Source organism: Bombus impatiens, unplaced genomic scaffold (assembly GCF_000188095.3).
Source record: "Bombus impatiens unplaced genomic scaffold, BIMP_2.2 scf_0765, whole genome shotgun sequence".
Lineage (NCBI taxonomy): Eukaryota > Metazoa > Arthropoda > Insecta > Hymenoptera > Apidae > Bombus > Bombus impatiens.
In genome coordinates, this window is record NT_177184.1 from 584366 (window position 1) to 601671 (window position 17306).

General features: G+C 40.0%; 1 protein-coding gene and 1 long non-coding RNA gene across 6 annotated transcripts in view; one reads left to right on the forward strand and one right to left on the reverse strand.

The window, feature by feature from the left end:
- Window positions 1-17306, reverse strand: part of LOC100740911 (E3 ubiquitin-protein ligase Rnf220-like) — a 203639-nt gene that overhangs the window by 61074 nt on the left and 125259 nt on the right. The window lies entirely within an intron of this gene.
- The window catches only part of LOC112213565, an 18172-nt gene continuing 15210 nt past the window's right edge, over window positions 14345-17306 (forward strand). The window contains exons 1-2 of the long non-coding RNA XR_002947463.2: window positions 14345-14486; window positions 16574-16575. This is a non-coding gene — a long non-coding RNA (uncharacterized LOC112213565). The remainder of the gene's footprint in view (window positions 14487-16573; window positions 16576-17306) is intronic.

Below are 17306 nucleotides of genomic sequence, written 5' to 3' on the forward strand. Positions count from 1 at the left end.
CAAGCACGGTGGTAGTGTGTCGTTATTCCGAGAGAATTTTTCCAAGGGTTTCCGGTTTTTTATCCATTCGGTGACGGCTGACGGTTGACGAGTACAAGGTGTTGGTTACAGCGGCGAACAGAGGGGACACGACAGGTCCGACTGTCGGCTAAGTGGAGTAGCAGAAGCGAGCCTCGGAACAACAGAGCAGTCGAAGGGAGTGACGTGAGTGACACATGGCAGAGTTGACAGCTCCTAGTCCTCCTCCCACCGCTCCTCACCTTCCGTGGCCATGGCACGACGACTCGGCTAGTCCGAATGTCATTAGCCTGGGACAATCCATCTACGATATCCCCTGCTTGAATCGCTCTTCTCGAATTTCCTTGTCACGTGAAATCGTCTTTGCAACTCGCATAAAGATTACACGGACCGAGGAAAATTGGACGAGACACGGAGTAACGCGTTAGCACGCGACTTCTTCAACGGGATTTAATCTACGCACGAGAGATTGCCACATTTTAACGTTGCAATTTTCTCATTTTTGCTGTTTCTTTGAGTGATAGTGCACCGAACACGCCTACGTCAATTAGTATTTTAACGCTGATCGCTGTACGTAAGCGCTTTTAACTTGAACGCGTGCAATCGTCGATATTTAGCGAATCGATGTACGAATATTCTGACAGCAGTTACGACGCCTGTCCATTCGACTATTTAACGAATTATTATGTGCAACAATAATAATTAACTACAAGTAGATTATTAGTAATTACGATAATAATTATCAATGGCGGTAATAACCAACTACGCGATGATTATTATCTCAAATTTCACGTACTTTCCAACGTATCGCTTATGGCAATTCCGATAAATATTGCGAATCGATCGGAGCAGAATTTTTATATCGCGTTGCTACGAGCCAGCGTATTCGAATACTTCCACTAGGAGAAACTTTCTCTTTGCAAGATTACGTCACCATCGACTACGGACTGTAATTTCGATTTTAAGGAAAATTCGTTATTCCACGATCGAACGAGTAAATTAAAAAGAAGGGAGCCGCGTGTAAAGACAAGACAGGCAACCTACGCTCTTCGCCGCAAGAGTAACGCGATAGGGCGAGAAGAAAAGTTCCGCGTCTCTGCAAAACGAGCAATTTATTCTGTTAAGAGCGCCGTCTGAGACGCGCAATCATGGGCTTGGTGGAAGTTTGCCCGCGTAAATGGCCGTGGTTCCGATCTGGGGTGGCTAATCTTCCAGCGAATGATCACCGACACAAGTTGGAGGGCTCTCCAGCCAAGAGAAACAAAGACAGCTCGCAAGGACGATTTCAAAGAACCCTAAAGGATAGCGGATCCACGTTGCGAACACAAGAACACCGACTTCCGTATTGCGTACCTTAATTGCAGATCGCGGAATATCGTCTCGAACGAATCGTTTATACAATATCAGTCAGATCCAGGAATTCGCGAGCTGGAAAATTTCACGCGCTTTGCGAATATTTCAAATCGACGAACTTAGTCGAGAAGGTTTCTTCTAATTTAGATTTTTGTACGGTGACTGTTTGTTAACCACCTGAGATGCAAATTGCATGTTACGCAGTCTTCGCGTAATATCGGGTTGGCAACTAAGTGATTGCGGATTTTGTCAATGCAATCTAGTGACAAAATCCGCAATCACCTAATTGCCAACCCATTTTCACGAGCTCTGCGAATATTTCAAATCGACGAACTTAGTCGAGAAGATTTCTTCTAATTTAGATTTTTGTACGGTGACTGTTTGTTAACCACCTGAGACGCAAATTGGATGTTACGTCGTCTTCGCGTAATATCGGCTTGGCAATTAAGTGATTGCGGATTTTATCGTTAGGTGGTACTGACAAAATCCGCAATCACCTAGTTGCCAATAGAAGATAGCGCGACAACGTGGTACACGTGGCTCATTCGATAGAAAATGTACAAACTAATATTTTTATACGCTTTTGCAATAACTTAGTCACTGCGAAGCAAATATAAAAGCATTTTTAAAAAGCTCACCGGCGAGTTTCAGCACGCAATTGCTCAAAAGCAATTGTGCATATCGATTAAACGAAATTAACTCGAATACTATCCGAGCAAATGTTTAAATTTCCATGGTGAAATATGAGTAAAAGACGCGAATAGCGTGTAGAGGATAAAAAGGCCAGCGAATAATTCTGCCGTAAAATACAGAATATTTCTGTAGAGGATACGAAGAACGGATTAAAACGCAACGTTGTCTATAAATATGTAATTAACATACGTTTCATTGGCATTTTGTATATACTAAAGACGGATATAATTTCCAGGATTAAAGCTGGTCGCCGACGGGTTAATAAATACGTCGCACGGAAGTTAGATCGATACAGTTACACTGGTTTTCGGTTTGAATGCAGGATGCAGCTAGAACGGAGGGAAAGAAGAAAGGAAGGATCGGTTGGTGGGGACAGGGCGCGAAGAGAGGCTGTAGGCTATTAAGACGTTCGCGCCGAGATAAAAGAAAGCTGTTGAACCAGGAGAAACAAGAAGAACAGGACGAGGAAGACGGCTACGACCCGAAGAATCAGAAGAGGGAAGAAGAAGAAGAGAAGAAGAAGAGAAAACCACGAATAGAAACAAGACGAAGAAGAAGAAGAAGAAGAAAGGATAAGAGAAGAAACTCGAGACAGTCGGTAGGATGAGAATGAGAATGAGAATGAGAATGAGACTGTGGATAAAAGCGGTATAGAAAGATGTCTGTGTGGACGAGGAGGAATAGAGAAGAAGAGAAAGGATCGGACCAGAGGGAGAAGAGTGAGAAATATTCGAGAGGCAGAAGATACGAGTGAAAGGTGAAGAACGAAGGCGAGGCGGATACTGGAAGGGGGAAGGCGTTAAGAAGGAGAGAAAGAGACTCGAAGCGAAAAGAAGCTACCATTAAAATGAAAAATGACATTCTCGCTGACATCCCCGCGGCGATCTCACTTGCTCCACTCGGTAGTTACATACCTTACCCCTCTGGGCAAGCAAACAGCCTCCCTACTTGGAATTATTGGTGATTTTTTAAATCTGTTAAACAGGCCTCTCGACCGCAGTCAGCCCAGGGGTTCCCCTTTCTCCGAGACCTCCATCTTTCTTTCTCTCGAGGGATCCAAGCGGATTTCAGTTGCCCGAACGTTCCCGCTCTTTCCCCTCTGGCGCGCACAACCCACGGACCATCCTCCCCGGTCTGCTTAGCACCTTGTTATTTATTTTTCAAACTTTCCACTTTTCACCCCCTTGTGCCTCTTTTATATTCGCGCTGATCCTCGGCTACGGCGCACTTGGACCAACGTTTTGGACGCGCGAGTAATCGAATATCGACGCTAGTTTTCAGATTATCCGCAAGCAGGAAATTTCATTTTAACGCCAGTTCAAGCCATTCGCGTTTTACCGAATTTCTCCAGACGATTAAGACCCGACTAGTTTCATCCGGATGACAAATTTTCAACGAATTATTCAGATTTAGACTCGTACAATTCCATCTGTTCTCCCTGCCACGGCAAAATATATAAAAGCGTAGCGAATATTTGGTTGGCAACTAAGTGATTGCAGCTTTTTTTCGTTAGAAGGTAATGACAAAACCCGCGATCACTTAGTTGCCAACCCAGTGAGCATATTAATTAAAACATTAGATGTTTGTCGTGCTTATGGGAAATTGAACGAAGTAGACGACGTTCATAAAATACACGTATCACTGAAAATGAGAATATCGGCATAGAAAGTACGGTATATTGGTAATAACGTAGGATACAGGATAGAAGAGATCTTCGATTCGATTTTTCATAGTGTATATCAATTTTGAAAAGACTGAGAACGGTGGCGTTTTGATTGGCCGACCGTGACATTATTTGGGACATGGACGAGCCACTCGATCATCCGTAGAACCCTTCATTTGCATCGATCGACACGTACGACCGCAGACTATAATTTCTCGCAAGTTCCACCAGTTACAAGGACTCCGTTGTTCGAACACATGGGACCGGTTAGACGAAAAAAGCACGCGCATCTCTCGATATCCATTCGTGTCAGTGGGGTGAGCACAATGGCAGATCGTACGAAAAGTCTGATTTATCACTGGCATCGCCCCGGGGATATTTGTATTGGGAGACGTAACGAAATGCGACATAATAGCTCGCAGTAGAACCCCGATGCATTGTAAGCCTTCTAATAGCGTGACACGACCGCTGACATGCTGGAACAGGCCGTTCTATCAGGGGAACTGTTTGATTTACCACTAGTTTCGCGATATAGCGGCTCCATTCTGCTAAACCATCTTACGCGTTTTTTCCCTCTATCGTGGCTACGTTTCTATCTTTCGTTGTATCTCCAACCGACGTCGATTTAAAACGTTAAATCGTCTTTAGGAATCTTATTCGACTCGCGGTAGAAACTGGTAAATTTTATTTGTCATATATTGGCTTGGCAACTAAGTGATTGCGGATTTTGTCATTAGGTGGCAATGACAAAACCCGCAATCACTTACTTGCCAACTCAATAGTACGACAGATGATTATTCGAGTCAAGCAATCTTTTTCTCGGTAGGAAAATACGTAACAACGAAAGTGAGTTACATTTTTAACTTATCTTCTATCATTTTTCAATCGAAGATGGTAATTCAGGAAGTGTAAGTGAAGAAAGAAAACGAAAGACCTATGACGATCAAAATGTGTTTTTATTACAAGAGTAATATGTAATTTACCTTAACAAAACTTAATACCTTTGATTATTACACCGATTATTATGAAAGAAGATCGCGTTGTACCATTATTCGACTTTGACTATTTCACAAGTACATGTCACTTCTACGTTTACACTTTTACTGTCACACTGAGAGAGAAAAAAAGAAACATAAGTCAAATATAATTTTTCGGTAGAAAAATATGTAACAACGAACGTGAGTTTCACTCATTTCTTTTTTCTTATTCTTATCTTCTACCATTTTTCAATCGAAAATGGTAATTCAAGAATTGTAAGTGAAAAGAGAAAACGAAAAACCTATGCTAATCAAAATGTGTTTTTATTACAAGCGTAACGTGTAATTTACCTTATCAAAACTTAATACCTTTGATTATTACACCGATTATTACCGAGATTATGAAAGAAGATCGCGTTGTACCATTATTCGACTTTGACTATTTCACAAGTACATGCCACTTCTACGCTTACACTTTTACTGTCCCACTGAGAGGGGAAAAAAATAAACGACGACATAAATCGAACATAAGAATATAAGAATCGTTTTCACGGAGATTAGCAAACGATGGAAAAAGAAGTATCTTGTAGCAGGTCTGGTAAGAGGGTTGGACATTCTGCGGATTACAACGTAGATCGTGCAGCGTATGTAAATAAAAGGAAATAACAGGATAATGGAAGATCTTGAGTGGACAGAGGATAAATTCCACCGCAATACATGTATCATTCTTATCTTGTCTACACGCTAAAAATTATAAGGTGTAGCTTAAACCATACGTTATATATAAGACTTTACATGTCCGAAATGCGAATAAGATAAAAATACGTGTCACGAATATTCCAAAAATTTCTATCGATACCTAAGAACATTGAACCGGTTGCTCTGACCGAGTTAGAAGAATCAAAGGACGGTTCTTTAAACGTTAAAAAATCGACCCTTTGACGATCTTAGGAAACGGCGAACAAATCCAAACGAACGTTCTTTTCCATTTCTTTAGTTTCTACAAGAAATCTTATAATTTCAACTTTTTACAAAGAACAAAAATCCGTAAAATCCGTAAAATGTAACGTGCGTCGCAAATAAAATAAAACTTATAGTACGATCTAACCATTTTTTCACCATCTACCATTTTCTTCAGTTACATACAAGTCACATTCAGTTACGTACGATCGTTCCGAACAATCCCTGAAAATTGTTTCGATCGGTGATAATCGATGGAGAATAAAAAAAAAAAAAAAAAAATGAAAGAAGGACAGCCAAGAGTGGAATTCTATTTGAAGAACATTTTCCAACGATTTGCCGAGTATCATGGGAAACATAAGAGCGGGGTGAGAGGGGTGACAGAGGGCGGCCCGTAAAATGCATTATAAATAAAATAAAATTTACAGTACGATCTAACCATTTTTTGACTATTAACCATTTTTTTCAGTTACATAGAAGACACATCCAGACCGACTTAAGAGAATCAAAGGACAGTTCTTTAAACGTTAAAAAATCGACCCTTTGACGATCTTAGGAAACGGCGAACAAATCCAATGGAATTCTATTTGAAGAACATTTTCCAACGATTTGCCGAGTATCATGGGAAACATAAGAGCGGGGTGAGAGGGGTGACAGAGGGAGAAGTGCGAGCTGCAAACTGGGGAACCGAGAGGGAGCGTTACATCGTGGAGTGAATGTCATTTATACCGAGCGATGCGGTACACATTGTTAGCCGCGATGACGGCACCACCATCCCTGTCAGCCATTGTATATTTTTTGGATCGCGATTTAGCTGTGATGTACGGCTGCGGCTTTGCGCGTTATACTAGTCATATACGGCCGTCCATCAGGTATCGCGCTATTACGCGTACGCGATGCCACTTATCCGAAAAACGCATCGCCGGGCTTCTTTCGGCTCTCGACGCGCTAATGCGGAAAAATCGTGTCAGCCAACATCAAAGAAATTTACGGGCTGTCGTTTCTTCTTTTCTCGTCTTTCTGGTTTTTACCACTGACGAAAATCAACGCAACGAACAGATTTATATTTCCAAAAGGCAATTTCTACGTAATTTCATGGAACAAGAGTTTCGCTAAATCTTCTAAATGCATTTCATCTGTTTACTTCTCGCTGACATCCTATCGTTCGATTATTAGGTTGTCCGAAAAGCATCTTTCTTTTACAGACACCACGCGTCTTTGTACAAACGCGAAACCTAATCTGTCGAACGTTGTGATCTTCATTTCGATAGAGCAAAATGGACCATTCGATAAAATAATAGGAAACGGAGAATCTTGTGCATCCGTTATTTCCTTACAAAACGAAAGAAACTTTTCCGACGACCTGATAGATTCGAATTGTAACTTTGCATCGAGCTTGCAGTACGTATCTTCACGGAAAACGATATTCCTTGACAATTCGTCGCTGTGAACATTTGCACTGATGTGTCCAAGTCGAGTGTCCGATCTTCGATCGGATGCTTTGGATTGCTTCGAGAATTCGTAATTCCCTTCGTCGGCTGTAGCATACGACGGTTTTAAATAATTTCTACGATTATTTCTCTATTTCGTATTTTGCATCCATATCGCGCATAAGCAGAAAATCTAAAGCAATCCGTCGTTTGCCACGTTTCTGCCCTGCAGAGACCAGCCAGTGTGTAGCCACTTACGGACACTGGTAAACGTATCCAGCTGTATATGCGTAGTATCGTGAACAGATGGTCTAAGAAATATCGCGTGAACTATAAACAATGTCGCGAGAAAGCCTAAGTGCCGACGGGCCCATCAATGTATCATAGTTACGCGAGAAAAAGGCCTATGTGAACACGTACGCGGTGGGATTACGATAAAAGACAAAGGGATGCTCAAGGGAGAAAGGCGAATTAACAATCGGTATGAGTGGAGAAATGAGAGAGTCAGCGTCGTCGAGGAGCATGGTCCGCGTGAAAGAGAGCGTTGGAACCATAGTGACGAGACTCGCAAATTAACTATTTAGTTGTCTTAGTTACAGCACATTGTTGTACTTAGTTCGCGTTAAACAACCATCGTTTTCTGTTTAATTGATTTTGAACAAATAACAAATAAAATCCTACATATGGTAGAGAAAATTTCCGGATTGTAGGAGCAAGGGTGGGCCAGGGTGGTGCAAGTGCAACAAGACGGTCGCGAGCAGCTAGTAAGCCTCCTTAAGTCCGTAACTCTAGCGTGATTTGTGTCCTCTCTTGGCCTCTGTCCCTTTCCGTTTCTGCCACAGCTTGCTCTGCTCTCACTATACTATACTATACATACTATACCATAGTATACTACACTATACGTAGCCAGCTCGTCTCTGCTGGCAGCCTACCGAGCAATTAACAAGTCCCCCTCGAGGACTAATCCCGCTAATCCCTTGACTGATGCCCCCCTCTCTCGTGCTACCTCTCCTTCCTACACCTTCTCCATGACCCGCTACGTCCGGGACGCTGGCTACCAGCATCTCCTACGTTCAAAGGATCCTCCGATGTCCAACGTTCGATACGGCATTCTCAAAGATAGCCACGGGTCTTGGCCACGACACTTAATCCTCGTTAACCCTCGTACGGTCTTTGCCCGATTTTCCGCCGAATCGTGTTTTTCTATCGTTGGAAAATTAACGAACCCCGTGTATCCGATTAGGCACACAGATTCCATTTACTTGGAGATTCAATTCTAGCGGGCAAAATTCAGTGTCTTTCGCAATGATCTTTGTACCTTCCAGCGGAGCTAACGCAGAACTATTGGCTTGGCACTAAGTGATGGTATTGACAAAATCCGCGATCGTTTAGTTGCCAACGCAATATACGAGAAGCTTCGAACTTGCTTGCACGTTTTTCGGATAACTGTGACACGTTGCTTAGACAAGGTTGCAAAGAAGATAACACGTGGGCGAAAATACTGACAACGTGGATCTCGACGACGTATTTGAATATTCGCGTATTATTAGGTTGTCCAAAAAGTTTCTTTCGTTTTACAGACGCACAATATTTTTCGTTTTATATTATTTTGTCCAACTGCGTACGATTCATTTTGTTCTGTTGAGATGAACAACTCGTTGAGATGACGTTTCACAGACTTGGCTTCGCGTTTGTACGAAGCTGCACTGTCGTAGAAAACACGTTTGCGTGAAAGAAAGAGATTTTTCGGACAACCTAATACGTTCTGCATACGTAGCTATCGAGTTTATACGGTAAAGACGTTAGAACAGTGTTTTTTTTCTTCAATCCGAGTTGTATTTTTGCTTTCGCGAAGCAAACTTCATACGGACATACCTGTTTTGTATAAAGAAGATAAATTTTAGTGCGTTTGTGCATGAGAAATATGTTCGAAAAGGATAAAATACGAGACGAATGTGAGTGGTTTATGGAATGATTTTTGTTTTATTTAAAATTGTATATTTAGTACGATACGGTTCTTTATCCAGCAGTTTCCACAGTCTTCAGCTCCTTGCGGCTGTTCTACGTTTAACGATGCCACGTATCCCCTTCCGTTTTTGATTGGAGATTGTTGGTTTGCGTTCGATTTCACCAGCTTTTTGCTTGTATCATATTGTATCCAGGGTTATTTGATACGTGGCCTGATTGAATTTCGTTTTCTATTAAATCGAGCTGTAGTGAAATATCGTTGTGCATTCTAGTCGCTACGAATATTTTCATATTATACGAATTTATTTGTCATACGAGATTCTTCCATTTGAAAGTGTAGAAAATATATTCGCATCGTTAAAGGGTCGCCTGGTTAAGTCGCATTAAAATTCAAAGTTTCGTGGAATTCAGCGACTGTATAACAAATAACGTTCTGTCATCTTCTCTCTCTCTTTTTTTTCCTTTTTTTTAATAATAAGAGAAGGATACTTTGATCGTACGTTTGTTATTATTTAAAAACATCGATTCTCCCTTTTTAAGCGGAAACAAAACGTACAGGCAAAAATAAAAATCTGTATAAGACAAATATCGATATTTATAATTGCGCGTATATTGCAGATCAGAGCATTTACGTTGGTATTTAATAAAAGAAAAAGAAAAGAGGTAAAACTCCCCTTGTTCGGGAAAAGGAACGATCGTGCTTTTGGCTCGATCATCCTGGACACTCATCATCCTATATTAATATCCTTCCACTATGAAACCATTTACAATCTACCCTTAGGGAGCAGGATTATAAGAACGACCTTAGAAAAATCACTTATCGGCTGTGGCTGGGGTTCGCCAGATTTACCAGCGTTCGAGAGGTGACTGTTAATAGCAAAATTAACGTTTCCTTCTACCAGCTTTTCTATCTTTCTCCCTTCTTATATCTTCCTTTTTACTATACAATCCAATCGATCCACGATGTTTCTTTCTTTTATAGTATTTCGTCCAATTACGTACCATTCAGCGTGACACTCGAGCAAATTTTACAAAATGTCACACTTTCTCCCTGTTCTTTGTCGAATCTCCGCGAGAGAATTATTTTGTTACGAGACAAGTTACGATTGATTAAATTATTTTTCTTAGATCGTCCGGGTAAATTTAAATTCCTTTCAGTCAAGTTGCCACTGTAGACTTTGAGAGTAAAATCGTAAACGTTGACACTTTGACTGCCACGCGGAAATCACGCGTTTCGCTGAACACGCCACGAGAGTATTTTTATTATTCGAAGCATACAATGGCAAAATAATAATAAATCGACGATGTAAGACGACATTCTTCCCCGATCGACCGTTTACCTTATCGGTGGTCACTTGTGAACACCGTGGCGCCTTGATAACAGTCGATAGCAACGTATTATAACGAGGTTTATTTCAACAAACCATTCGCATTTGTTATTTCGTCGTATGCAAAACGCGCGGAATATATCGTTAAAACGCATAGAAGATATTGGTAAACGTATTTCTTCGTTCTATATATAATAGCAAGGTATGTGCACGCTTCACGATACTTCGTTTATTTCAACAAACCATTCGCATTCGTTATTTCGTCGTATGCAAAACGCGCGGAATATATCGTTAAAACGCATAGAAGATATTGGTAAACGTATTTCTTCGTTCTATATATAATAGCAAGGTATGTGCACGCTTCTAACTTCAATTATACGATTACAAAGCAGCATTTACGATTATTTTCTAAGCTGTGTTTGTAATAATATTCGTAGATTAGCCGTCAAAGATACGGATGCAAATACAGTGCACCGTTAGCTGCAAGATTTGTTCTCATTTTTTTTTATCGATGTTCCAATAAAAATGTTTAATCGCACAATGGGACAGTTTTTATTCCAAAGCATCTTCTATCTATCGGTTATACTCAAAATACCCTAACAGTCAATTTTCATTCAATTTTTACTATTGTAAGAAGTTCAAGCGCTCTGGTCACCAATGACCAACGTGGCAGTCAAAGTGTTAATGGAAGTCAACGTAGTCTCTTTGTTTATTTAATTTAATTGCCTGCCCCTCGAAAGCAGAATACCGCAACAATAAGATTCGATTTAAAGATTTACCACATTGCTGTTCGTATAATAATTATTTAACATAATTTGAAATAATAAGAATAAACGCCTGCGCCGATCGTTTACTGGATAAATGAAACCATCGATGTGAAAAAGTAAATTGAAGGAAAACGGAGAATAAGTTGAAACGTTGGACGATCGATATTTTTCGAAAATATCTCAGATGTCTCGGCAAGTACGGGTATCCGATGTTTCCTTACTGTTACGCTTCCGTGTATCGTCGCTTGCTGCTCGTTCGTTCCTGTTCTCTGGTGTACGCGATAAATGAAAAATAATTGGAAATTAACACGGGCATTGAATTTTGCGAAGTATGCGACTATTGAACTGCTATACGTATTATTATGCAAAATTAGCAGCACGAAGAAGGAACCTTGCAGCTAAGATACCAGTCTTAACAAAACTGAGCGAGTCGAAGGACCGAGCGTTTTCAGAAGCGAAAGCTTTATAATGTCTGGTGAAAACCAGCGTGTCAGTTACTTTATAATTGCACAAAGGAATTAGCATTTCGCGTTAAAGGAATTAATCGTCTTGCATTGTAGAAGGAAAAAAGCGTTCCATCAGTTATTCCGGCGACATTGTTTCGTAGACGTACGAATGATAAATGAGAGCTGAAGCGTGCTGATGCATACATTTCATATCTTGTTGCCTTTAATATGTCAACAGATTACGCAGAAAATACAAGAAGGATCGCTTTTTCAAAAATACCATTCGTTTCCTCCGGCCATATTTATTACATCCACGTTACGATCTCTGCTTTTTTCTTTTTCTTATTAATCAACGATACGACTGTGTAGGTTGTGTTTATCCTCCGCTAATTCATTCGTCGCGTATCCAACGTTCGTTTACGTCTGACAGCGATCGAACTAACAATAATCGAGGAGATCTCATTGTCGGCTTGATATCGGCTTGGCAACTAAGCGATCGCGGATTTTGTCGATATCGCCTGATGACAAAACATCGATCCAGTGCAATACATCGATGTAAATATTGGCAAAGGAAACACAGGATGGTTCGTAATTTCTGATAAAAATTGGACCAGGGAGATTCTATGGCTTAAAATAAGACGAGAATCGAGAATAACAAAATTACATCAAACATCTAGTTTTCAAGATAATAATAGGATAAGAGCTTCAAAAGCTGACGAGTCCAAGTACCTGAATTCGTCTAATTGCCAGCTACGCAACTAGATAATCGACAGAAGTCGTTTCTGTCAATTGCGCAGATATCGTTACCGAAGTAATCGCATTAACGCAGCATATGCGTGAGTAGCGGTAAACGTGTCAATTATATCGACCCAATTTCACGAAAAGAAAGGAGCCAGCGGTAAATCATGTTAAAGGCAATCGGCTGGAAGCAATAACGATGATTTACAGTAAACGACTAGGTGTCTACAGGCAGGCTCTGTCGCGATAGAAGAATCTGGCCACACGAAGGTGAGTGGATTTCGTGCAAGTTCTCCAGAGCCAGAGGTGGCAAGTTCGCAGCCAAGTTATATACGCCTCGTATTGTTCCCTTTGACGAATATAAACGTCAGTGATCGTGGATTTATAGTCGGTGGCCTGACCTAAGCGCGCAGCCTCGCCTAATCGCTCTTTATCTTCTCGGTAATGTCTCTATTAAGCTCGAACAGTTCGATGGAAAACTTTGCGCGATGCAAGCCCAGCCGAAATGATATATCGAGCGATTAAAACGTTCAAAAATATACGAACAAGAATGGTAAAAAGAAATAAATCGAATTCGTAGTTAATTTTTTCAAAATCATATGGCTCAGCTTTCTAAGACAGAGGGAATACGTATAACGTACTTATCGAACGAACTTTACGAATCAACCGATTTGTTTCCAAAGAATTGAAAATCGATTCCGTAGCTGAGTAATAATTTTCCGAAAGGCTGAATCATTCGCTTCGTTAATAAAATCCACGCCAGTCTTTTCAAATTCCCATTCCATTCCATTTCTTTCTATTTCTTTCTTTCTTCTTTTTTTTTTACGTTTCACGATATGACGTGGTATTCATCGTGTCGGGCAATTTATGGTGGCAATCGAGTGTGCACGCGTGAAAGAGTTCCTACGGTTACGAAGAGCAGGCATTTCCTGTCTACCGAATGGCACCGGCACCATAAACTGGGCCTCAATGGGCATAGCAAACGGAGTCCAATAAAAGTGATAAAGGCAGAAAACCGAAGGAATCTTCCGAGACGACTTTGGTAAAGGAAGACGCGTCCCTGTGGCTCGACGAGCGCTCAAAGAGCTGCACGCTGATCTCAGTCAACGTACAATAAGCCAAACACCGATCTCGATGTCGATCTCGATCTCCATCAACATCTCTCTTCCTCTACGAACTTTTCAATTCCTCGAAACTTTATTACCTTGCCGAGGCAACGTTTCTACCGGTAACTCGATTTAGTGACACTTAAAAGAGACGTTCCTCGCCACAACTAAGTATCCAGACGATACTTCTCTAACATCAGCGATGGGACCGATCGATCCCAATCAACGCGTTCCGAACAAATCGCTACGAATTTTAGAGAGTTTTTACAAAATCGTTTGAAAATATTTTTACTCGGTTCAAGAGATACCAATGTTTCTCTTTGTGTTTATTTTTATAAAATATTTTCCAAGATACGCTATTGTCATTGTTATTTATTCTTATACGTTAGCTTGTCCGGAAAGTTTCTCTCGTTTTATAAGGAAATAACAGACGCACAATGTTTTTTTCTTTTATATCAGTTTATCGAATTATGCACGAACGTAATAATAGAGATAGAACGAAACGGATGATATGTAATTGAATAAAATATAAAACAGAAATTGTTCAGAAAAGAAACTTTTCGGACAAGCAATATACGTTATACATCGTCCGATCTCGCGTACTATTTATTATCGTTTAAATTATTATTATAATCTAAAACGTCAATTCAAATTAAAGCTATCAATTCAATTACATTCTGTCTGCTTCCAGTGTTTTTCCATCCGGAAAATCTAAACAAATCTGACGATTATGAAAATGTCTGAAATCACTTTTGCTTGTTGTTAACACTAGAACTACCGATAGTTAACACGAAGCTATTTCTACCAAAATCAGCGAAAATACCTAATAATAGAATATTTGTATATTTATTGATTTATTATGTATTACATTTTTGGTATTATCGATCCATCTGCGACTACGATCCTTAAACGAGAGTTGACAAATTTCTAAAATTGTAGAACCAGTCTCATTTTCACTGCTGTGGTGTTTCCAGCGTTAGCATCTAGCGATCTAGCGGTCGATCCGCAATTTTCCCGATAACCGATATCATCATATCGAGTGGCAAGTTGTAGAAAACGAGAAAACTGGTTAATTGGGCTTCGATGAACAGATTGCAGGACCCTTTTACACCTTGACAAGTATTGATACAAGTAGCCTCGATACAAAATTATTTTCAGTCTGAATATAAATTATAGTTATTCTGTTAGTTATCGTTGCGAAAGTCGTTACATCATTGTGGGAAAAAATATAACACGAAGTAGGAATTTTAGAATAAAATTGTAAAACCAGTCGATTTGACTGTGGTAGTTCTAGTGTTACATTCACGTAGGTAGAATTAACGTTGCGCGTGAAAAAATGTACAATTAACGAATAATAATAGGAAGAAAAAGAGGAAATTCTTTGGGATAATATTCGAGAGAATGTTGATCCCATCGCTAAGAAAACCTGTTCTCTTTTAACTTGCTGGAGTGAAGCGAAGAGGCGAGGATTTCATTTACAAAAGCCAGATCCATCTGCCATCAGGCTGCTGATGATAGCGGTAAAGGTCTAATAAAGCGATACAACAGGGAAACGTTTAGAAACATTTGGTCGACCGAGTTACCATTCGTTCGCATAAGTCCAAGGAAACCCTGGAACAAGCAATATAGAAACAGTCTTCTTACACCGTACACCTTTTTCATTTTATAGCCTTGCCTATGCCAACATCTTTAAACGACTTAGCCGCTTCAACGAATGTTGCACTCGGAGAAAAAGAAAGACTAAAAAAAAAAAAAAACAAACAAACAAATAAACAAACAAAAGAAAACAGAAAATAACTGAAAGTATATATATATATATATACATATATATATAGAACGTTCGTTTTATTCGAGATCCGTCTATATTTTCCATCTCGCATTTCTTCCATTTATATCAACCGCAATAAATAAAATGTTGATGCACTTAATCGAAAGGTGTAGAAAATAAATCGAATAAAAGCGGCAATACGCAAGAATACGAATAAAGCTACTACGCTCTTGAGTCGTTCGATCGACGTAATAAAATAATCGCTCGATAGCATATTCACATTTTAAAATAGCTAAAAACGAAACATAGGAAATATTCGCTTGGCAACTAAATGATCGCGGATTTTGCCATTAAGTGGTATCGACAAAAGCCGCGATCACTTAGTTGCCAAGCCAATATGATTTAACACGTTCTTCATCCTCGCTCTTCAAATCCTATCGTACTAATTTCACCATTATGCACTGTCAATCAGTGCTACTACGAATTAGCCCATCTCTATTAAAAACCGTATCTATTAATGTATCTCTTAAATTGATCGATTGACGCAATTACTCGAGTATACAAAACCTATCTATCGTTTGCGTGTATCTCTTAAATCGATCTATTGATCAATTACCGCGGAATGCTGACAAAACAGCGTTAATTCGATATCGCGAGATGCGAACGAAAGAAAGGTAAACGGAGGAATTTGCTATCCGGCTATCTTTCATCTCTCGTCATCGTTATCGAAGCAAAACGACACCTATACGGGTAACACCGGCGTTGCAGAATAGGGTGACCGTAGTGAATCGGTAGCAGATGGTCAATATCGACGTTAGCAAATTGTAAATTAACGGGACATCAGTCGACCCTTGTCGACACCGGTGACAGGCTCACGATCAAGTTTGCCAATAAGAGACGACGCTAACTCTACGTCCTCCGGTATCCACTTTTTGCTGGCTGCCAACGTTTTCCAGAAAAGTGCAACGGGACTTGTCGACGCGCTAACTTGCTACCGCGAAATAATCAAGAAACTTTCGGCGTTGTAACGTCGCGGAGTATCGCTGGACGATCGAAGAAACGAGATACAAAGGACAAGAAACGAGATACAAAGCCTCTGTGTAGGATTTCTCTCTCTTTTCTTTTTTTTTTTTTTTGAACGAATTTTGTGAATTTAAAAAGTCAAATCGAGGCTTCTACAGTGCCAACTCTGATGCTGATGCGACCATCTTATTTTGGCGTTTATTGGTTGACAAGTAAACGATTGCGGATTTTATCATTAGGTGGTATCGACAAAATCCAAGAGGATATTTAGTTGACTTTGTCCGATCTTTATGAAAATTATTTCAACGCGTATTTTCAGTGAGCCTCCACGAGAGACGTTATTTTAAGAATCAACTAGAACTCGCTAGTTTCGTTTGTTTCTTTTATTCGTCCAAGTGGCGATAGGATTGAATTTTGCACGAACGAAATTTGCATTTCAACGACGAGATACGTATCGGTTGGAAATTATCGTAGAACGATGCGCAACGATTGGTATCGAGGTAAAACGATGAATACGATATAATAATACATCAATTATCGTTGTAAAATGTAAGAGAGGGTGATTCAGAGGGGCCGAAGAGGACTCGAGTCGAGGACTACACATCTCTGATGAGAGAGCGTTCAATATACTGATAGGAATGTGCATACAAACAGCGTTTTAATCGAATCATCGATTGTTCCGTTGCGTTTGAATTTCACGTACGATTATGTTGAAAATGTTATTGCAAATTCTTGAAGAATATTCTTGTTGAAAATTCTAACGAAACTATACGTCGTTTCATCGTGCATACAATGTGCATACAAACAGCGCTTGAAAAGAATCAGCGATTGTTCCATTTCGTTTGAATTTCACGTGCGATTATGTTGAAAATCCTAACGAATGAAAAATACCAGAAAACTATACGTGGTTTCATCGTGCATACAAACAGCGCATTAAAAGAATCATCGATTGTTCCGTTGCGTTTGAATTTCACGTACGATTATGTTGAAAATGTTATTGCAAATTCTTGAAGAATATTCTTGTTGAAAATTCTAACGAAACTATACGTCGTTTCATCGTGCATACAA